The sequence below is a fragment of the Ranitomeya variabilis genome, chromosome 1 (genome assembly GCF_051348905.1).
Source record: "Ranitomeya variabilis isolate aRanVar5 chromosome 1, aRanVar5.hap1, whole genome shotgun sequence".
Taxonomy (NCBI): Eukaryota; Metazoa; Chordata; class Amphibia; order Anura; family Dendrobatidae; genus Ranitomeya; species Ranitomeya variabilis.
Genome location: NC_135232.1, coordinates 343,113,852 through 343,137,180, shown reverse-complemented (window position 1 = coordinate 343,137,180; position 23,329 = coordinate 343,113,852). Strand labels below are relative to the sequence as shown.

The 23,329-nt window shown below is 44.2% G+C and overlaps 1 long non-coding RNA gene across 1 annotated transcript in view; it reads right to left on the bottom strand.

Moving 5' to 3' along the window:
* Positions 1–3,089: 3,089 nt before the first annotated feature.
* LOC143818251 (uncharacterized) overlaps positions 3,090–23,329 on the bottom strand; it is a 53,360-nt gene continuing 33,120 nt past the window's right edge. Inside the window, exon 2 of the long non-coding RNA XR_013224416.1 lies at positions 3,090–3,978. This is a non-coding gene — a long non-coding RNA (uncharacterized LOC143818251). The remainder of the gene's footprint in view (positions 3,979–23,329) is intronic.

Here is a 23,329-nt window from a genome sequence, read left to right as displayed (position 1 = left end):
GGCCCCTACCGAGGACTCCCAAGCTGCTCTGACAAAGTCCTTCTGTCCAGCAGCTTTTAGTTACCCCAAGCCTTCAAAAGGTAAAGATTCTCTTGTAATCTTGGATATCGCTACGTCTAGTCTTGGTGCTTTATCCCAAGAGGAAGCTTCCTCTTCAAAGGGATACTTCCTTTTAAGAGAGACCAACCCTTGTCCTTTCCTATCAGGTCTTTTTTTCCATGCCTTTTAATGAGGTTCTGTATGTGCTCATTCACCAGGGAAGGTTCTGTGCCTTTTCTGCTCCAGGCCCCTAAACATTAAATCTTGTGCCGATTTTTTCGTTTTCCGATCCACCAGACCCATTGTGGATCATATGGCCTTTACTAGCTTACCCATTCCTTCTACAGGGAAGCAGTGGCTGTCCTCTGTGCTATCTGATGAGCTGGACTGGTCAGAGTCCCAAGGGTCCTCTTCCCCCCATATGGGACCGACAGCCGGCACGCACAGCCTTTGGTACCGTCCTCCTCTGGAAGTCCAGCCGTCCACTTCCGGTACATGCAGCTGACCTCGCGTGGCATCCAGCTGCGACTTCTGGTGCGTGCTTGTCTGGCCTGCCAGCGCTCATCACCCAGCCCACCAATGCATGCGGTTCATGCTCCAGACACTGGCCCTCACATACCCGCTCAGGGAGGGCACCCACACGGGGACCTCCAAGGAGCTACTGGCACCTGGCAGCAGCAGCACCAGACCCCTGTCCGCCCACCCTAAGCATCCTCTTGAAATAATTTCACCCATAGCACCGATGTGCTCCCGGGCAGCGTGGCCAAGAAGTGTCAGCACACTCTCTCAGGAAGCCCACCCCATGGGGACCTCCGTGGCACTACCAGTACCTGGTGACAGCTGCAGCAGACCAATGCCTGCCAAAACCCCGAATGGTCCAGGCCTCCTCTTCAATCTTCACAGCCTATCTTACTGAGGGTTTCCCATCAAGGACAGGAAACCAACTGATCTGGAGAGAGGAGCCACCCTTTTTATCTTGAAGGGTCCCTGTCCTTGAAGGGCGGATCTCCTCTCTTGTGGTGTCGTCATGGGTGACTGAATAAAAAGGTAGTAACCTGATCGTTAAAATGGCGTAGCGAGCAAAAAGTAAAAATGCCAGAATTACATTTACTTGGTTGCCGTGACATTGCATTAAAATGCAATAACGGGAGATCAAAAGATTGTACTTGCACCAAAATGGTATCATTAAAAACGTCAGCTCAACATGCAAAAAAATAAGCCCTCACCCAACCTGAGATCACGAAAAACGCTACGGGTATCAGAAAATGGGACAATTTTTTTCACCACTTAGATAAGTAACAACCTAGACATGTTTGGGGTCTATGTGCTCATAATGATTTGGTGAATCATAACAGCAAGTCAGTTTTAGTATTTAGTGAACCTAGTAAAAAAAGGCAAAACAAAAAACAGGTGTGGGATTGCACTTTTTTCTGCAATTTCACCGCACTTGGAATTTTTTGCCGTTTTCTAGTACTAAACATGGTAAAATCAATGGTGTCGTTCAAAGTTCAACTCGTCCTGCAAAAAACAAGCCCTCACATGGCCATTTTGACCAAAAAATAAAAAAAGTTATGGCCATGGGATGAAGGGGAGCAAAAAATGGAAACGCAAAACGCCATGTACTTTAAGGGGTTAAAGGCATAAAAAATTAAAGCTTGTGACATTTTTGCCAAATTTATTTTTTCACATATAAACGCTAGTCATATAGAAGAAATGTTACCACTATCATGAAGTACAATATGTCACGAAAAAAACACTCAGAATCAGTGGTATCCGTTGAAGTGTTCCAGAGTTATTACCTCACAGTGACTCTGGTCAGATTTCAAAATTTAGGCCTGGTCATTAAACCTACAAAGTGGTGCGGTCCTTAAGGAGCTAAACCTTTGGACAGGTTTGTAGTGTAAGGTAAGTATATTGTCTATTTATGCCTGTGATATTATTTGGGACAATCTCAAGAGCCAAGTGAACCACACATGACTGTGTGAGAATAGCCCAGGGCATCATGGAAGCAGACAAGTTTCCAAACTGTCAGTGCCCTGGATGGTCACATTCGTGTTAAGCTGTCGATCTCTGGTATTTTTTAGCGGTTTTGCCTGCTTTCGCTGACAGTAACTACCGTTTTCTAATTGTTGATATTGGGGCATCAGGGAAAGCTTTAGATACTAGTATCTTTTGCTTTTAGATTTGCACAGCGGCTTTGGGACAAGGATCTTTCCCTTCCACAACCTTGTGTGCTTACAGAAGCCTCTGAGCCACTTGCATCCTTACTTTTGGTTGCTGATAAGGGTTTGGGGCTTTCAAGCCATGCGCTTCGACTTTCTCCGTGACTGAGGTTTGGACACCCAAAGGTTTATATTTAATTATCGACTAGCAAGAGCCCGTCAATATGTTGAATGTGCCTTCGGAATTTTGTTCTCCAAATCTCGCATTTTCCAGTGCACAATACAAATACATGTGGCCAATGTTCAGGTAGCCATAAAGACTTCTATCATCCTTCATAATTTTTGTGTGATTGAAGAGGCATCTTTGGATGATGTGGAGGGTATGAGAATTTCCACCGTGTTGTTACCACAGGACATATACCGTACTACCTAACCAGACACCTCTGAACTTTGAGTCAGGGCCTTTTTTTTGCTATTTCGTTTCGGTGGAGGGTTTCGTTAAATTAAAAAGAAAGTGTTTGTCAACAAATATGCAATGTTTATTATTGCATGTTCAGTTTGTTGACTTGTTAGCTTTTAAAATACGCTGTTGCCTCATGGAACTATGCACTTGTGTTTGCCGATTATCCCACATAAGGTGTAAGCATACATTTGAGGGTAGCAAGTGCAAATCACCAGGGCACCAATCACATACATGTTTTAGGCTGACGACCCACAAATTTTCATTTGCCGATTCGGCACGATAATCGCACATGTGATCAGCCCCATAAATTAACACTGGTCCGAGTGCTATACAATGTTTTTTCGCATTGCACTCGTCTGTATTCTACACTAGTGTGACCTCGGCCTAAGGGCGGAATATTGTTAAATAAAATGTTAATGAACTAATTGTAAAAAGACAACATGCACCTTGGTTTATAACACATTTTGTGTGTCAAATAAACTACAACTTCAAACAACACAACAAATGAAACCAAATACATAGAAAAATGGGTGGGGTAAACTATGATTTACAAGTTATATTTCCCGTCCAATAAATCCTTGGGGGTTGGAGGCATGGAAGATCTCTCTATCCTGGTACGATGGATGTGTTGCCACGTTTGAGGGGATTATTTGAGACTGATTTTGGCCTCTTGGTACAGATGGCCAAGAATAGGTTTTTGGTCTCAATTGTTGTGGCTCAGCATTGGGACAGCTGGAGGGATAATGGTAGGGATTACAGGTATATTGAGGAGCAGAATGCTGTTGGGGACGTGGTGGGGGTTGAGGATAGGGATACCTGTATGCCTGCTGAGGAAACGCTACAGCAGGTTGGGGATGGGTAGCCCCACGCTGTGAGATCTGCCAGTCCTCAATCACTCCAAACAGGTGGGTTGGGTCATGCTGTTCTTGGCAGGCATACAGGAGTGTGATGATCGCAGACCTCATCCGTGCCTGATGATGCGGGGGGACTGTTCGCATTTGGGGTACTAAGGACTGGGCAAATTTATCCACATCGTCCTCTGAAGTTAATGTATTAAGGATTTTGAGGACTTTGTCAATTTCTTGTGGCAGCGAACTTTGTTCTTGCTGATGCCGGGTCCACCTTCCTCGTGTGGTTTGCCGAATGGGCCGGGTTAATTGCTGCCCCTCCGATGGTGGTGTGGTTAAGACCTGTGTTGGAATGGTAGCATTCCCCGAGTCCTTTGGAGAGGCCATCTCTTGGCTGGGAGGTACTGGGGAAGATTGTACAGGTGTGGGTGATTTCTGTGAAGCCTTCAACTTATCTTGAAGCAACCTGTTAAACAAAAATAAACAAATGTTACAGATTGCAATCTGCAGCCTCAGAATTCTCAACTAAATCCAGACAATGTCTATTAAAAATAGAAGGTTAGAGGGAACAATTCAGAGTAATCACTTACTATCCAGTCAGCCCTGGCTGACACGACTCACCAAAATATGGTATTAAATGCTGCCAAGCAGATCTATGGAGAAGATTTTCTGGTAGTAATTTCCTGCTTTGGCAAATAAGGGGCACCCTATTTTTGGGCAGCTGACACAAGTAAATTGCAGGATGTAGCCCAATGATTGTATCCAACTGGCAGCCGCCAAAATGTTGTTGTCAGGATCAAATGTATTTTGTTCCCAAATTCTGAAGGTTACAGGGCTAGTTTACACAGCCCCAAAAAGGTCACAATATGGAAACCAACTTGGTGACATAGCCGTTTAATAACTACCTTGGTAGGAGAAATGAAAAGAATAATGAATAAGCACTGTTTAAAGAGAATCTTTTTGCTAACGATCATCTGTGAGATATTAGGCCCAACCAATCCAGCAACATATAATAAAGACACGCGCAACAAATATGAGTGCTAGACTAGCCTAGTGGTGGGAATAGTTGCTAGTTCATGGCATTACCAACATCATATAGTACATTGAGTTAAGTCCAATGGTCAAAGTAAAACCCCCCATATATGCTGATAGACATGGTCACCACCAACAAAATAATAATGAACGGTATTAGTCAGTCCCACAGCATAACTAAGTTGAAGTAAATCAAGAGTTGTCAAAGAGGAGCCCTGAATAAAGGCTCAAGTCAAACATCCCTTAAAGCATCACAGCCATTACACTGGCTGACCATTTATTATAGAATCCAATTCAAAGTACTTGTTCTCAACCACAAAGCTCTCTACAGTGCGGCACCCCCATATATCCCCTCCCTCATTTCGGTCTATCGGCCTAACTGACCGCTGCGCTCTGCAAATTACTTTCGACTAACCTCTGCACTAATCCGTACCTCCCACTCCCGACTCCAAGACTTCTCCTGTGATGCGCCAATCCTCTGGAATGCTCTACCCCAAGATATTAGGACCATCCACAATTTGCATAGTTTTAGGCGCTCCCTGAAAACACATTTGTTTAGAGCGGCCTACCACGTTCACTAATCAAAGTCATTTTATGTTTGGGTGTGTAGCCCATTCACTATCTCGATCTATCCCCCACCCCCTGAAGATGGCTGGACCATCATTGTAAATACATCGTTGTAAATACACACCTGTTCTTTGTATCTCCCCCACCTCATTGTAGATTGTAAGCTTTCATGAGCAGGGTCATCTTATTTTGCGTTAATTATTGTATTGTTAACGTTGTTACTTATGACTGTTGTGTTTGAAACTTAGCTCCTACTCACTTGCGAGCAACTCTGATGAGTCTCGCATGTTTAAAACCCGGCGCTGCTGCCGACACTCAGATCGGAGCGTTTGGCCGCATAGGAATACATGCAGCTGCACGCTCCGCTCCTCTGTGTCAGGTGCAGTGCCGGGGTATTGCCGTGCGAGACTCATCTGAGTGTCGCACAAGTGAGTAGGAGCCCTTAAACTGTAAAGCGCTGCGGAATATGTTGGCGCTATATAAAGATTAATATTATTATTATAACAATTGGGTAATTATGTCCAATTTGCCTTTTTTCAGTTTCTTTGTGTTACAATACACACAAAGGAAATAATCATATGTATAATAAAACATGCATAATTAAAATAATATTGTGAGAAATACTTCATTTTCGGGAACAATTTTAAGGGTGCCAACACTTTCAGCCATGACTGTGCGTAATAAATATATAGAGGCCCATGGCTTCTAAATCAACTTATGAGCATCTATACCTCTCATGAACATTCTAGCCTTCTGATGAACCACCGAAGGAGAAACGTGTCGAGGGAGAGGCATAGAAGCATCTGATACCCATTTACATCACCATAAGTAACTTCTATCTTTGTTTACCATTTGTAACCCAGCTTCCTGTCCCCACCTCTAGCCTAGTTGTTCATTGTCCGTTCTAGTCTCCCTGCATATATATCAGTACAGGGCCTGCAGGGTGAGCGAGGGACAGCCATCGTGGAGCGGGGGTGCCAACCTCTGCTGGCAGGAAGGGATGACAGTGGACATGTAGGGCTTCCTAGGCCATGTGTGGTTATATCTTATTCCAATAGAGATTATCTATAGCCCGTTCTGTCCCCCTGCCTCTCCGCAGGCCTTGTATCCCTGGCCTGCGTTGAAGAGGAGACAACATAGTGGCTCTCTTTTGGAATATGTGTTTGACTGTATGAAATAGAGGATATATCTGAGCAGTCAAACATGACATATATGGTCTGTATTACTAGTTAGTTCATCACAATTTTTGTGCACTTGGGCTTTCTTTTGGGGTTATTTTTTATAAATGGTTAAATAAACGCATTTTTAAGCGTTATATGTACATATGCTCAATCCCTTAATATTATTTACATACCTTCTTAAATTTCTAGTAATTTATGTTGCTAATTTAATGTTGGTTAAACTGACTTCTGCAGAATATTGCTATGATATATTTCCAAACCGATATACGCTTTATTGACAAAAGTATTGACACACATTTAATACCCTTACCAATGGTGTATGAAGACGAGGCCCTCAACACGCAGTCTGACTTTACTAATATTTGTGAAAGAAAGGCGCATTTTAAAAAGCTCACTGAATTTGAGTGTTGTGGTAATAGAATCTCAACGTTGAAACAAAATAATCCGTAAAAATTCCACTATCAATCGAGAGTGGTATTATTGAAAACTGGAAGTGTTTGGGAACCACAGCAAGTCAGCCACCATCTTAGCATCCATTTTGAAACTGTGCAGAAAGGTGCAGAGGTCCTTAATCTGTGCCCACTTCATAAAAAAGATATATTCGCCACATCCGTACTGCATTGTCCCAGGCTATACGCCATGACATACTGCGCGAGGGCTCGTTGCTGCTGCCACAGTTGCTGCCACATGTGAAGAGTGGAATTCCAACGTGATGGCACATCGCATATCAACCTGTTAACTGTCATCGGTTTAAGTTGCTGACCTGAGGGGTGCAAATGGTGGAAGTGAGCACACAGCTTCCAAGCTTTCTGCAGCAGCTCACCTAGGCCAAGATAGTGGCAGAGAGAACATTGCCCCACCAGGTAGAGGACATTAGCCATGCAAGGCACGTTTGAGTTTGTCTCGGCGCAGGGCTGTCACCAGATTCGCACTGTTGGCATGCAGGTGGAGGCCCTAGAAGAGGTGGAAGAGGCAGAAGCAGTGGAGGAAGTATGAAATAGAGATTTTTCCTGCAAGCCTTGAGGATTCCAAGACTTGTGGAGCAGCGTCCGCCCCTACAGCCACCCAGTGACCAGTCAGCGAGATGCAATGCCCTTGGCCATTCTTACTCATCCAAGTGGCTGTGGTCAAATGCACCCTGGCAGACATAGATTTAGTCAAGGAACGGGTGATGTCTGTGACATGCTGGTGTTGTGCAGGCTCAGCTTTCTTAGAAAAGTAATGGCGACTGGGCAACTGTGACGGACATCAGCTTTTGGAAACCATCTGTATCTACCAGGCGGAAAAGCAGCATTTCCGTGACCAACAGATTGAAGATGGTGAAGTTCAACCTCTTAGCTTTGACAATAGTAAACCGTGGCACAACCGTACAGGTGATCAAGTAGGGTCCCAAACCAGATAGTATAGTTAATAAAACTTGGCATTCAGCTTGATATTATGAAGAAATTTTCTTTAATGCAGTCCAGGATATAGTACATCTACTTCAGATATTTCGGTCATATGGCAACCTTCATCAGTGTAACCGACTGCTTGTTATGGAAAGCAAATCGTGATGGATCAAGTTGTACAGCTGTAGTGGATCCTACATGGAGTATTGAATCCTATAGTCACTCCAACACACGGCAGACACCCCGTTTGAGGAGGATTCACATCCCCACTGGCCATCTACTAGATACCCGGTGGATTCCAGTTCTATACTATACCACATTAGCAGCTAGATCTGCTCTCACTCGTAGGCCATACGGCCACAGGATTCCTGATACATACCATACACAGGTATACACAGTGGCTATAGGATCCAATACTCCATGTAGGATCCACTATAGCTGTACACCTTGAGCCATCACTATTTTCTTTCCATAATTCAAGCCGAGTGCCAACCTCTTCGCTTTGTCATGTGTAGAAGGAAACAATAATTTACATGACCATAACTACGGGACCGTGGGCTGGCTGCAGTGCCAAGAGGGCGGAGTACAGTCAACTGGACAAACTGCTGGACCTTGAGGGAGAGGTTACGATGGATTGAGAAAGTTGTGGTGTGCTTGTTCTCAGAGATCTGTCAAAAATAGCAGGCATGTCCACTTCCATTACAGCTGGCGGCAGTCTCTTAGTCAGCGTGACTGGAGCAGGTAAAGAACCCGAGGTTCTGCGGTCAGAGACCTGCGTCACAATACTTGGCACGGTAACAGAGGAGGAGGGAGAAGCAGCAGATACAATTGATGGGGCGGCTGATGGTTTTTCAAATCCACATTTTAGCGCAGTGGGATTCCTTGTGTAATGCATATTGATTGCACATGTGTAGGTTCATACATGATGTAGACAAAATAATTGAACTTTTTTTCCCCTCTCCTCTTTTTTTTTTTGCAAAGTTGGCAGATTTGGCCAGTTGGCTCATCGCTTGCGGTGTCAAAAAAAGCCCAGGCTAGGCAACCTTTGCCACCCCTGCGAGCTGCAGCCCCATGAATGCTACTGGTCACAGTTACAGTTGTGGCTGAGGATCATTGCTCGTCGTGACTGCATCACTAGGTTTCTGGGACGTACGGTGTTATGATCCTTAGTGGCTGAGGATCACGAATAGACCAGCAAGTGAATAAACTAAGGACAAGCTCTAGGGAGATGGTAACTGGACTGATCGCAAATCTGAACCTATTCAACACAACTAGAGGTAGCCGGTGAATGTGCCTAAATAATTCCTAGACGTCTCGAGCCAGCCTGAGGAACTAGCTACCCCTAAAGAGAAAGAAAGACCTCGCTTGCCTCCAGAGAAATAATCCCCAAAGATATAGAAGCCCCCAACAAATATTAACGGTGAAGTAAGAAGAAGGCACATACGTAGGGATGAAATCAGATTCAGCAAAAGAGGCCCACTAGTACTAGAAAGCAGAAAATAGAGCAGGGGTCTATGCGATCAATAAAAAACCCTTACAAAATATCCATCCTGAGATTTCAAGAACCCACGCACCAACTAATGGTGTGTGGGGAGAAACTCAGTCCACTAGAGCATCCAGCAAGCGAGGGAATCACATTTTAGCAAGCTGGACAAGAAAACATGATAAACACTGCTGATCAAAAAATGACACCAACAAAGCAATATCTGTGTTTGGATGTAAACCATACAGAAAATCCCAATAACGAAAAACAGAAATTATAGCAAAAAATGGGATAATTATAAAACGTAACTTTTAATGTTATAAAAGACCATAAAAAAACACAAATCACCCATGTGATCAAAAACACATAAATAAAGGCAAAATCTCCACCATGGGATATGATGATCCCTGGAGACTAATACGCCTTTCACAGGATTATTAAAAAAATCCCGACAGCAATATTGCTGGCGAGAAATACATTACTGGGGTGTGATTAGATACAAAAGCTGAGAACCTGTTTAAGCAATTACAACAAGTACAGCACCATACCCTCAGTCGCATAGTAGAACATATGGAAAATCAATAACGGCAAACACTGTAAGGAATGTCTTCTCTACAATCTTTTGTTAAAGACACTCCTGACCTTCTGCGCCGCCTTGAGGGTCTCACCGTCAACCCAGGAGCTTATCTTGCTAGTATTGACGTTGAGGCCCTCTATTCCTCCATTCCCCATGACAGGGGTTTAGAGGCCATTGGGTATTTTCTCAAAACTAGGGGCTGTCAATTTCAGGAACACAACAACTTTATCCTGAGATTGCTCCGTTTCTGTCTAACGCACAACTTTTTCACTTTCAACCGCAGGATCTACCACCAGCTGAGGGGGACGGCCATGGGCAGTCCCTGTGCCCCGGCCTATGCCAACCTCTTCCTCGGCTGGTGGGAGGAGACTGTGGTGTGGAAAGACGAGCCTTTGTTTTTCGTTATTGGGATTTTCTGTATGGTTTACATCCAAACACAGATATTGCTTTGTTGGTATTATTGCTTTCAAGGATATGGCTGGCTTTTTGACTGTGGGCCTTAATACTGAAAGTTGGCTATCAGAGGCTAAGGAGGTGTTCTCGGATCAGACATTCGTACAAAAGAAATATCTACCCACGTACAACGTGGCCTTCAAGGAACTCCAACAAATCTACCGAGACCAAATCACATCTTGGTGGGAGGTTCAAAGCTTAGAGAGTTACTTGAAGGCTAAGATTGTTCCACGTGGCTTACGCATTAATCTCTCAACAGGTAGTCGACATAAAAGTCCTTCCTTCATACATCGTTGGGAGAGGGAGGCTACAGACAGTTCTCTTCGCTTTATGCAGTTGCTGTTGGAGGAAGAAAAACTGTCTCTAGCTACATTGAATGATAAATTAAGAGAACAGATAGATATAACAAAAAAATTCTCCACAGAAACTGATCTTGCATTAAAAGAGACAAAATTACAGACACACATTGAGCGGTTTCAGTATCACCTAAAAGAAAGGAAACATCGACAGTATATGCGTGATATTCAAGACTTTAAAGACAATAAAGCATATTTAGTCCTAGCCCCTAGACCTCCCCCTCCTGACCGTGACACTGAACTATCCTCTACAGATACAGATTTTTCTGAATCTGAGAATAGAAATAAATCAAATAGAGGAAAGAGTCGGGGGAGAGGTAGAGGCCGAGGAGCACGAGGTTCTTCTGTGAGATCAGCCAATAATTCAGGGGGGAGTTTTTTAGATCAGGTCTACACTCTCAGAGATCGACCTCTCCAACCAAGGAAATAAGAACAAGGGATCTTACTGACATAATTTCAGGAACTGAACCCCGTGAATTAGTTATTGGTCATAACATTCAAATTATTAACCTCTCGGCGAGACATATTGATGGTGATGAAATGTCGGTCCTAAAGAAGGGTCTTTCTTTTGTCCCCAACAGTGATTTTGATTTGTTTAGAACAGTGAAGGACCTCAACCTTTTCCTGCGGAAAATTAGATGGAAAAAGTATTTTCAAAAACAGGATTTTCGTACCTGCGCCGATCTTGATATCCCCACAGATATGCTAGCTGATGTCAGATTACTGCATAGTATCGGTGATATCGACCCTAATTCACAAGGTTTGGGTCCATTTACCGATCTAAAAGGTAAAAGTCATAGGATGCCACCACCTACTGGTGATCTCTCCGCCATTGATGTTTTTTCTAACTTGGTAACATCTGATTTGATAAATCTCTCTCACTCCCATATACCATGTGAGTTTAATTGCTCAAAGAAGGAGATGCAAGCTATCAATCGTCTTGAGGGTGACAAAAATATTGTCATAAAACCCTCAGACAAGGGTGGCAATGTTGTCATCCTTGATGTTGCCCACTACCAAAATCTGTGTGAGTCCATATTGGCAGATAGGGACTCGTATGAGATTCTTACACAGGATCCGGGCAATGAGTATCGGGAGGAACTTCGTTCTATTCTGCAGGAAGGTTTGGAGAGTGGCGTAATAAATAGGACGGAGTATGATTTTATTTTTCCCTGTCATCCCATCACAGCCACTTTTTACTGCCTCCCCAAAGTTCACAAGGGCCTCAACCCATTAAAAGGTAGACCCATTGTGTCTGGGGTGGGCAGTCTCTGCCAGAATGCAGGCATTTATCTGGATCGTGTTTTAAGCCACTTTGTGTCTTCTCTACAATCTTTTGTTAAAGACACTCCTGACCTTCTGCGCCGCCTTGAGGGTCTCACCGTCAACCCAGGAGCTTATCTTGCTAGTATTGACGTTGAGGCCCTCTATTCCTCCATTCCCCATGACAGGGGTTTAGAGGCCATTGGGTATTTTCTCAAAACTAGGGGCTGTCAATTTCAGGAACACAACAACTTTATCCTGAGATTGCTCCGTTTCTGTCTAACGCACAACTTTTTCACTTTCAACCGCAGGATCTACCACCAGCTGAGGGGCACGGCCATGGGCAGTCCCTATGCCCCAGCCTATGCCAACCTCTTCCTCGGCTGGTGGGAGGAGACTGTGGTGTGGAAAGACGAGCCTGATAATGGTGACTTCTCTATGTACCGTGTCTCTGAGTTATGGACACGGTACATAGATGATGTTTTTTTGGTTTGGACCAGTTCTATATGTGATTTTGAGAGTTTTTTGGATAAACTCAATCACAACGATATAGGACTTTTTTTTACATCTGCAATTGATTTCTCCTCTTTACCCTTCTTGGACATATCCATCACTAAGGGAGCTAATGGTAATCTGGTTACATCAAACTATAAGAAGCCTACAGCCACCAATGCTCTCCTCCATTGGAGTAGCCACCATCCAGGGCATATAAAGAGAGGGATTCCTAAGGGACAATACCTTAGAATCCGGAGAAACTGCTCAGACGATGTAACTTTTGAATCCCATGCAAAAGAGTTGAGAAAAAACTTCCAAGATAGAGGATACCCTTCCACAATCTTAAAAAGGGCTTATCAAAATGCAAAAAGTAGGGATAGAACGACACTACTTAATCCCTCTATCAAGGCACAGGATCATGATGTGGTACGTTTCATCACTACCTTTGACAATGGTGCCTCTCGAGTTAGACAGATCATTCAGAAACACTGGTCTGTCTTGCAGATGGATACAGATATCTCACAATACCTGAGCAACTCTCCTGCAATCACCTATAAGAAAGCTCGCTCGCTTAATGACAGACTAGTCCACAGCCACTTTACCAGTCCCGTCAAAAATACCTGGTTAAAAAGTAACGTAACGGGCTGCTATAAGTGTGGACACTGCATTATCTGCCAATATGTTGACACCGGGAGTAATTTCGTAAGTAGTTCTACAGGAAGAAGCTATACCATCAAACAATTTATCAATTGTAGTACCAGGGGAGTGATTTACAGGGCTCTGTGCTCCTGTGGTATGGAATATATTGGTAAAACTATAAGGGAATTTAAAAGACGTGTCGGAGAACATATTGGGGATGTTGAACACAGGAGAGACACCTCTATTTCTCGACATATCAATCAGTGTCATAACGGTCAAACTAAACATTTAAGATTTATGGCCATCGAGAAGGTAACTAAACCGCTGCGAGGGGGTGATTGGGATCAGTTGCTTCTGCAGCGTGAAGCTAAGTGGATTTTTTATTTAAATACCATAAGTCCACATGGTCTGAATGACCAAATAAATTACGGTTGTTTTATCTGAGCTTATTTTCATTATGTCTTTGTTTTTTTGTCATCTTTTGGTATCACAGTCTTGTAAATTGTTGTTCAAGCCTAAAGTCCTTCATTATCATCACCCCCCCTTTTTTGGTCACGGGATTCGCTACACCAATAACTATCTATTTTATTGCATATTTATGCTATTTGGTGAAACCTTATTATATTCTGCATACCATTCTAATCATGACATATATATGGGAGCATCATATATTAGGTACCCATGTTTTATTAATAGTTGCTGGTTATGCTAGGTCATAATAGTTTACATCTATTTCCGGCTGACATCTATATCTTAAACTAATTGTAATATCATGTGGTATCCCCTTTATGTGGCATAGTTGTGAAGATGGTTTTATCTTCTGATGATTTCATAGCCACTGATGGCTTTAGTTACTATGAACGCCGCATTGTTTCCAATTGTGCTCCTCCTATCCTGGTTGCCTGGCTACAGCGTCTTCCGGTCACAGCGGTGCTTGTCTCTGGCGGAATCATATGCCGCCGTTGTTTTGGACTGTAGCATGGGGGACTAATTGGCATTTCGTTAAATCCGACGCTCACACCAGAGCGATCGGTATTTTTCTTTTCTCTTTTTTCCCTGCTATCGGCGCTACTTAGTAACAATGACTTCCGGTTCGAGTGCGCATGACAGGAAGTTACTACGCCGGCACAGCAACCACAGGGAGTTCGGCGTGTGACATCATGAACATGGTGAGCGCTTCTAATCTCATGCATTTGGCCAACATCGTGGCGCTATTTGATTACACATTATACACTGTGCAGAGCGCGGTCATATTGTTCATATTAGTGCTCCCACACTATCAGTCTAAATTACAGCTGGTATGCTCATTAAGTTTGACCTATAGGAAACCGGATGTTATCAGATTCCGGTTCCTATTTAACCATAGCCCTTTTTCCCTACCACTCTCTGCAGGACAGCATAGAGGGTGGCAGGACTTTATGTCCTTCTTCTTTAGCATATAGGCACCTCTTCCCTACACACAAGCATGTCCCCTGAAGATTATGCTTGAATGAAACGCGTTGGGACGAATACTTTAGGGAGAGTGCAGGGCATGTCTATACACAGGGATAGCTGTGGACTGTCCTTGTAAGGGCAGGAGCAACGGGGTTAGTCTATTGATAGCCCCATAGGGAATGATATAGGGATTGTCTTCCCTGCACTGTCTGGATATCGACCAAAACAAGGGATTATCCGGTGCTCCACTGCCCTCTTTTTTCCACGGAACTGGTAAGACCGTTCCTTTTTTTATGCTTAGAGGAATCAGCAGGCATTCCTTACAGTGTTTGCCGTTATTGATTTTCCATATGTTCTACTATGCGACTGAGGGTATGGTGCTGTACTTGTTGTAATTGCTTAAACAGGTTCTCAGCTTTTGTATCTAATCACACCCCAGTAATGTATTTCTCGCCAGCAATATTGCTGTCGGGATTTTTTTAATAATCCTGTGAAAGGCGTATTAGTCTCCAGGGATCATCATATCCCATGGTGGAGATTTTGCCTTTATTTATGTGTTTTTGATCACATGGGTGATTTGTGTTTTTTTATGGTCTTTTATAACATTAAAAGTTACGTTTTATAATTATCCCATTTTTTGCTATAATTTCTGATCAAAAAATGAGCAAACAAAACTTAGCTTGTCCTGGATGGACTGGGAGCGAGGTAGTCAGAAGGAATCTGAGTAGCACTGATTACATCGACAGCCGGCAACAAGAGGAAGTGAAACAGAGCTATATAGGAACCTCCCAGAGGATAACGAACCAGCTGATAGCCAGAGACCAGCAGGATAACAAACAAAGCCACCAGGGGGAGCCCAAAGCAAAAGTCAAACCATACCACCAGTGACCACAAGAGGGAGCCTGAAAACAGAGTTCACAACAGTACGGTGCAATGTAACCTCATCTTCCTCCTCCTCTGATGACCTACTCAGCGGTGTGCCTCTGCTCTGTGTCAAAGCCAAGTGGGATCTACCAACTCACCATCATCCTGTTTTCACATTCCTCGCCATTAGTCACCCCCCTCTTCTTCCTGACAGCAGTTTGCATGAGCCTCAGATATCGGAGTCTCATTGGGGCCACACTCCCCTACCCCCAATGGGTTAACGCCTGGTGACGATCAGGATGCTGCTCAGACCCAACTTCGTCCTGCCCCAGATGGTTTAAGTGCAGATTTCCTCCTCTCGACTCTGAAGCTTGAGTACACTTCTGATGCCCATGACACAGAATGTGTGAACAGCTCTTCAGACTCACCCATCTATGGTTCCCTACAGTCAGTTGTACGGTTAGTGTTGTGACGCGGGGGGAAGCAATGGTAATTTGGGTGCCACTTCTGTGGACTCTACTGGGTATGATGTTAAGGTGGAGGAAGAGGAGAGGCCACTTGAAGCTGCGCTTGCCATTCACTTGAGCACACACTCTTTGTGGATCTCATCAACAACATGTACCGCTGTGCATCTGCCAAAGGTAGGTAGTGGAGTAGCCCGTTCAGTAACAGAATATCAGTTGTCTTTGTATAGGACATGACGTTGGTTCACTAGTGCTTTAACAAACTTTACTACCTAAACCACGTACATCTTGAACACCAAGCCTAATCCCTCTTCCACCACAACTTCCCTTTCTCCCAGTCATGTTGCTCAGATAGTGCGGTAGGAGCACAGAATGAGCATAAAAAAATAGATTTTAAGCCTCTGCAAACAGCTGAATTTCAGCAGCAGCAAATGACAAGGTGAAATATGGCATGCTGAATTGCGTTAGTCACAGAAGAACTGTTTGAAGCCTGTATGACCAAGAAGATATGCTCCAAACAATTTTAAAATTAGATCACTCCTACTCTATGACCATTTTTTGGGGGGGCAGGGGGGCTGTGGATGAGGCCTGTATAACATACAGTTGATGTTACAAACAATTTTAAAATGAGATCTCCCCTACTGTACTACGCTGGTAACAGAAATTTTTTTTGTATGGGTGATGCCTGTATAAACTAGACGATATGCCCCAATTTCAAAATTGGATTTAGCCTGCTGTATCAAGTTTGTAAAAGCCCCCATTTTTTTAATTTCTTATGTACAACAGCCACAAAATGACAACATGATATGGCAGGCTGTTTCACGTTTAGCAACATAATTATTTTTTTTTATGTGCGTGAGGTCTGCAGACAGTGGAATTTCACCACAACTAAATAAGGTGAGATATGGCATGGTGAATGACGGTGGCAACTACGTCCAAATTTTTCATTCTTCATGCACAACAGCTCAAATCACATAATGTCACCACACCACTAAATGACAAGGTGGGAAATGGCATGCCTTTTCACATTAACCCCTTCCCTCCGATGAAAACCGGTGCCGATCCGACCTGTGACGCAGAATATGCGTCATGGCCGGATCGCGTCCCTGCAGGCCGGGTGAAAGGGATAACTCCAATTTCACCCGACATGCAGGGACAGGGGGAGTGGTGCTACAGCCCAGGGGGGGTGGCTTCGCCCCCCCCCGTGGCTACGATCGCTCTGATTGGCTGTTGAAAGTGAAACAGCCAATCAGAGCAATCTGTAATATTTCACCTATGAAAATTGGTGAAATATTACAATCCAGCCATGGCCGATGCTGCAATAGCATCGGCCATGGCTGGAGACCTCGATCTGGCCCCCATACCGACTGGCGGCGGAGATCTGCAGCCGCCGTCAGTGCTCCCTACCCCTCCGTCCTGTCCTAAGCGCCTTCCTCTCCCCTCCGCCCCTCCCCCGTCCTCCCCCCCCCATACTTACCTAGTCCCGGTGTCCCTCCCGGTGTCCTCCGTCTTCTCGCATGGGCGCCGCCATCTTGGAAAATGGCGGGCGCATGCGCAGTGCGCCCGCCGAATCTGCCGGCCGGCAGATTCGTTCCCTGTACATTTTGATCGCTGTGATAAGTTCTATCACAGCGATCAAAATAAAATAGTAAATAAACCCCCCCCTTTATCACCCCCATAGGTAGGGCCAATAATAAAATACAGAAAATATATTTATTTTTGTTTTTCCATTAGGGTTAGGGTTGCACTTAGGGATAGGGTTGCACTTAGGGATAGGGTTGCACTTAGGGATAGGGTTGCACTTAGGGATAGGGTTGCACTTAGGGTTGCACTTAGGGATAGGGTTGCACTTAGGGTTGCATTTAGGGATAGGGTTGCACTTAGGGTTGCACTTAGGGCTAGGGTTGCACTTAGGGCTAGGGTTAGAATTAGGGTTAGAATTAGGGCTAGGGTTGGAATTAGGGTTAGAATTAGGCTATGTGCACACGGTGCGGATTTGGCTGCGGATCCGCAGCGGATTGGTCGCTGCGGATTCGTAGCAGTTTTCCATCACGTTTACAGTACCACGTAAACCTATGGAAAACGAAATCCGCTGTGCCCATGGTGCGGAAAATACAGCGCGGAAACGCTGCGGTGTATTTTCCACAGCATGTCAATTCTTTGTGCGGATTCCGCAGCGTCTTACACCTGCTCCATAATAGGAATCCGCAGGTGAAATCCACACAAAACACTGGAAATCCGCGGTAAATCCGTAGGTAAAGCGCAGTGCGTTTTACCTGCAGATTTTTCAAAACGGTACCGAAAAATCCGCACACAAATCCGCAACGTGGGCACATAGCCTTAGGGTTGGAATTAGAGTAAGGGTTGGAATTAGGGTTAAGACTAGGGTTAGGGGTGTGTTGCTGTTAGGGTTGTGGTTAGGGTTGGAATTAGGGTTAGGGGTGTGTTGGGGTTAGTGTTTGAGTTAGAATTGAGGGGTTTCCACTGTTTAGGCACATCAGGGGGTCTCCAAACGCGACATGGCGCCACCATTAATTCCAGCCAATCTTGCATTGAAAAAGTCAAATGGTGCCATCTCCCTTCCGAGCCCAGACGTGTGCCCAAACAGTGGTTTACCCCCACATATGGGGTACCAGCGTACTTAGGAGAAACTGGACAACTTTTGGGGTCAAATGTCTCCTGTTACCCTTGGGAAAATAAAAAATTCTGGGCTAAAAAATTATTTTTAAGGAAAGAAAACGTATTTATTATTTTCACGGCTCTGCGTTATAAACTTCTGTGAAGCACTTGGGGGTTCAAAGTGCTCACCACACATCTAGATAAGTTCCTTTGGGGGTCTAGTTTCCAAAATGGGGTCATTTGTGGGGAGTTTCCACTGTTTAGGCACATCAGGGGCTCTGCAAACGCAACGTGATGCCCGCAGAGCATTCCATCAAAGTCTGCATTTCAAAACGTCACTACTTCACTTCCGAGCCCCGGCATGTGCCCAAACAGTGGTTTACTCCCACATATGGGGTACCAGCGTACTCAGGAGAAACTGGACAACAACTTTTGGGGTCAAATTTCTCCTGTTACCCTTGGGAAAATAAAAAATTGCGGGCTAAAAAAAAATCATTTTTGAGAAAAGAAAAATTATTTTTTATTTTCATGGCTCTGCGTTATAAACTTCTGTGAAGCACTTGGGGGTTCAAAGTGCTCACCACACATCTAGATTAGTTCCTTGGGAGGCCTAGTTTCCAAAATGGGGTCACTTGTGGGGGAGCGCCAATGTTTAGGCACACAGGGGCTCTCCAAACGCGACATGGTGTCCGCTAATGATTAGAGCTAATTTTCCATTCAAAAAGCCAAATGGCGTGCCTTCCCTTCCGAGCCCTGCCGTGCACCCAAACAGTGGTTTACCCCCACATATGGGGTATCAGCGTAGTCAGGACAAACTGGACACCAAGATTTGGGGTCCAATTTCTCCTGTTACCCTTGGGAAAATAAAAAATTCCGGGCTAAAAAATCATTTTTGAGGAAAGAAGAATTATTTTTTATTTTCACGGCTTTGCGTTATAAACTTCTGTGAAGCACCTGGGGGTTTAAAGCGCTCATTATGCATCTAGATAAGTTCCTTGGGGCGTCTAGTTTCCAAAATGGGGTCCCTTGTGGGGGAGCTCCAATGTTTAGGCACACAGGGGCTCTCCAAACGCGACATGGTGTCCGCTAACGATTGGAGCTAATTTTCCATTCAAAAAGTCAAATGGCGCGCCTTCCCTTCCGAGCCTTGCCGAGCGCCCAAACAGTGGTTTACCCCCACATATGAGGTATCGGCGTACTCAGGAGAAATTGCCCAACAAATTTTAGGATCCATTTTATCCTGTTGCCTATGTGAAAATGAAAAAATTAAGGCTAAAACGAATTTTTTTGTGAAAAAAAAAGTACTTTTTCATTTTTACGGATCAATTTGTGAAGCACCTGAGGGTTTAAAGTGCTCACTATGCAACTAGATAAGTTCCTTGGGGTGTCTAGTTTCCAAAATGGGGTCACTTGTGGGGGAGCTCCAATGTTTAGGCACACAGGGGCTCTCCAAACCCGACATGGTGTCCGCTAACGATGGAGATAATTTTTCATTTAAAAAGTCAAATGGCGCTCCTTTCCTTCCCTTCCGAGCCCTGCCGTGCGCCCAATCAATGGTTTACCCCCACATATGAGGCATCAGCGTACTCAGGACAAATTGGACAACAACTTTCGTGGTCCAGTTTCTCCTTTTACCCTTGGGAAAATAACAAAATTGTTGCTAAAATATAATTTTTGTGACTAAAAAGTTAAATGTTCATTTTTTCCTTCCGTATTGCTTCTGATGCTGTGAAGCACCTGAAGGGTTAATAAACTTCTTGAATGTGGTTTTGAGCACCTTGAGGGGTGCAGTTTTTAGAATGGTGTCACTTTTGGGTATTTTCAGCCATATAGACCCTTCAAACTGACTTCAAATGTGAGGTGGTCCCTAAAAAAAATGGTTTTGTAAATTTTGTTGTAAAAATGAGAAATCACTGGTCAAATTTTAACCCTTATAACTTCCTAGCAAAAAAAAATTTTGTTTCCAAAATTGTGCTGATGTAAAGTAGACATGTGGGAAATGTTATTTATTAACTATTTTGTGTCACATAACTCTCTGGTTTAACAGAATAAAAATTCTAAATGTGAAAATTGCGAAATTTTCGCCAAATTTCCATTTCTTTCACAAATAAACGCAGAAATTATCTACCTAAATTTACCACTAACATGAAGCCCAATATGTCACGAAAAAACAATCTCAGAATCGCTAGGATCCGTTGAAGCGTTGCTGAGTTATTACCTCATAAAGGGACACTGGTCAGAATTGCAAAAAATGGCCAGGTCATTAAGGTCAAAATGGGCTGGGTCATGAAGGGGTTAACCAAGTGAAAAGATAAGATTTAGAATGGTCTACTCGTGCATGAAGAACAAAAGAAGCAGTGCACAACACACCTGTATGAAATGTGCTCTGCTGTCTCTGCTGTGGACCTCAGTAATGGCACAAAAAAAAAAAAATCCGCTGGAAGGTTGATTTCACAGCCACATAGGACAAAAGCTAGCTAAAACTATCCGACTAAAACAACCGCCTAGCCTTAGAATCTAGCTGCAAACAGTGCCAGGATGAGGAGCAGCCTCTCTGAACTGTTAAGAGTCAAAATGGCGCTAAAACAAGATGTATGCTCTTTATATGGAGAGGGACATGTGATTTCAGCAGTCAACGACAAGCCATTTTGTCAGGACATTATGGATGTTTCCTGCGCCCTGACTGTGTGCACATTGCGGCTAGCCAAAGTTAGAAGAAAAATTAAAGTTTACAAGCATGCCACGCCCCTGAGCTATGCAAACCCCCTACCTTCATCAAACTTGTGCCCCATGCTGATCATACACCACCATTATCATAGCCAAAATGCGGAAAATACTCTAGTGGCAACGCACACATTTTCCCGCACTTTTTACCGAATGTTTCCGAACATGAATCTGAATGTGCCATATTCATGCCGAATTTCTTTGGCGATCGTTTTTCGAACAAATTTGCTCATCACTAATGAAAACCAGATATAAATCTGGTATTGGTGCAATGGCACCAACCTGAAGAATAAGGTAGTATAATCACTTAGGCTACGTTCACATTAGCGTTAAGCTAATGTGCGTCGGGTTTGCGTCGGCGACGCAGCGGCGACGCATGCGTCATGCGCCCCCTATACTTAACATGGGGGACGCATGCGTTTTTTATTGTTGCGTTGTGCCACACATGCGTCTTTTTTGCCGCAAGCGTCGGACCAAGAAAACGCAACAAGTTGCATTTTTCTTGCGTCCGATTTTCGGCAAAAACCGACGCATGCGTCGCAAAACGCAGCGTTTTTGCGTGCGTTTTGCCGCGTTTTTTGCGTGCGTTGTGCGTTGCGTCTTCGACGCAGCGGCGCACAACGCTAGTGTGAACTTAGCCTTACAATGCACGTGGAATGGTGTAAAAAAATAAATAAAACCAGTTTCAGACTGAAGAACATTGGGCCCACCAGAGGATTTGATTCTGAAGGCCCACCTTTCTCCCCCACTCAAGAGCCCAAAAGCAGCTTCAATGTTTACACTATTAACTCTCCTGAAATAGAAGTAAGGGCCTACCGGAGGATTCTCTAGTTCTCTGGTGGGCCATTCCAACCCTGAATAAAACCAATTCTTCACCTGCTGTTGATTTGTTCATTCTGCCTCCCAAAGATCGCAGTAAGGCTCGGCTCACATTTATCCTGCGCTGAGCGCTTACACTGGGCTTTCCGTGTGAATATCTGAACTTCAGGCGGAACATTACCTCTGAGGCAGATAGAGGCACTGGACGCCATAGGACCTATGCTCTGACAGTGTCCGTCTATTTTTATTAGGAGTGCATGAAAGTACCACTGGCCACCGTTTTTTGCAACTCTGAAAAAGACACTGCTGAACAGAGTCCAGACTGAGTCCAGAGTAACTCTGCTACCTCATTATAGTGATTGGATCCCTCGGGGGTTTCATCTGAATTACTTCACTTGAAGATTTAAAAGGGAAACAAATTGTTGTGTAAAATGTTCCCAATAAAAGCTTCAACTCAATCCACAAAAAAAGCAAGTCCCCACTCAGGTCCGTCATCTGATAAGAGAAATAGAGGTTTCCTTATTACTGGTAGCACAAAGGTTCTGGAAAAGCAAAGTGGATCCTTGCCCCCCACCTATCCCCCAAATGAAATTCAGCAAATTCTGTGCTCTCAAATAAAAATGCAGCCTCCCTTCTGAGCTCTAGTGTGCCTAAACCACATATAACGTTCACATGCTTTTAATTTCTGTAGCAATGAGAGCCCATCTAATTTACTGGTGCGTGTCTCCAGCAGCTTGAGCTGGGTATAACGTACTGGTCACTACAGTGTATTGTTCACTTCAACGGCAGTTTGCAACTTTCACTCAGCAACATCCACTGCTGCTGGTTTCTGGAAAACACCCATGGAGTCAAAATAGTCATTACACCTTTGTAGGGGAACAATTTCCAAAATGGGGTTACTTGAGAGAGGGATTCTGCAAGTCTAGCATTTAGGGGCTCTGTACATGGAGACAGCAACTATTCTAGGAACAATCTGCACTCCAGGAGGCAAATGGCGCTCTGTCCCTAACGAGTCTCGCCATGTGGCTAAGCAGCACTGTACAGCCACATATGGGGTATTGCCTCGTTCAGTAGAAATTGTGGGACAAATTTGAGTGGTAAAAATCTTAGTTACAGAGCACATGACAGCACCACCTGAGAGAGTATCTGCCCATCAAGGACAGGAAACCTACTGAATAAAAAGGCGGTACCTCTCTTCCGCATCAGTTTGGGTTTCAGAGCATGAGAGGACCTCCAGACAGTTGGTAACATAACCGTCAAATAAATTTTTCTTAAACACCCTTAAAAGTGCACACCATTAGTGACAAAGCGGGGGAGGGAATATAAGGGTGCTGTCATGGGCTCTGTAAAATCCTCTTAGCGGTAAGATTTTTTCTCTTCTCCCATGACAGCACAACCTGAGAGATTTATATAGATCAAAAGCACCATAGGGAGGGATCACCCCTTGTAAAACCTTCCT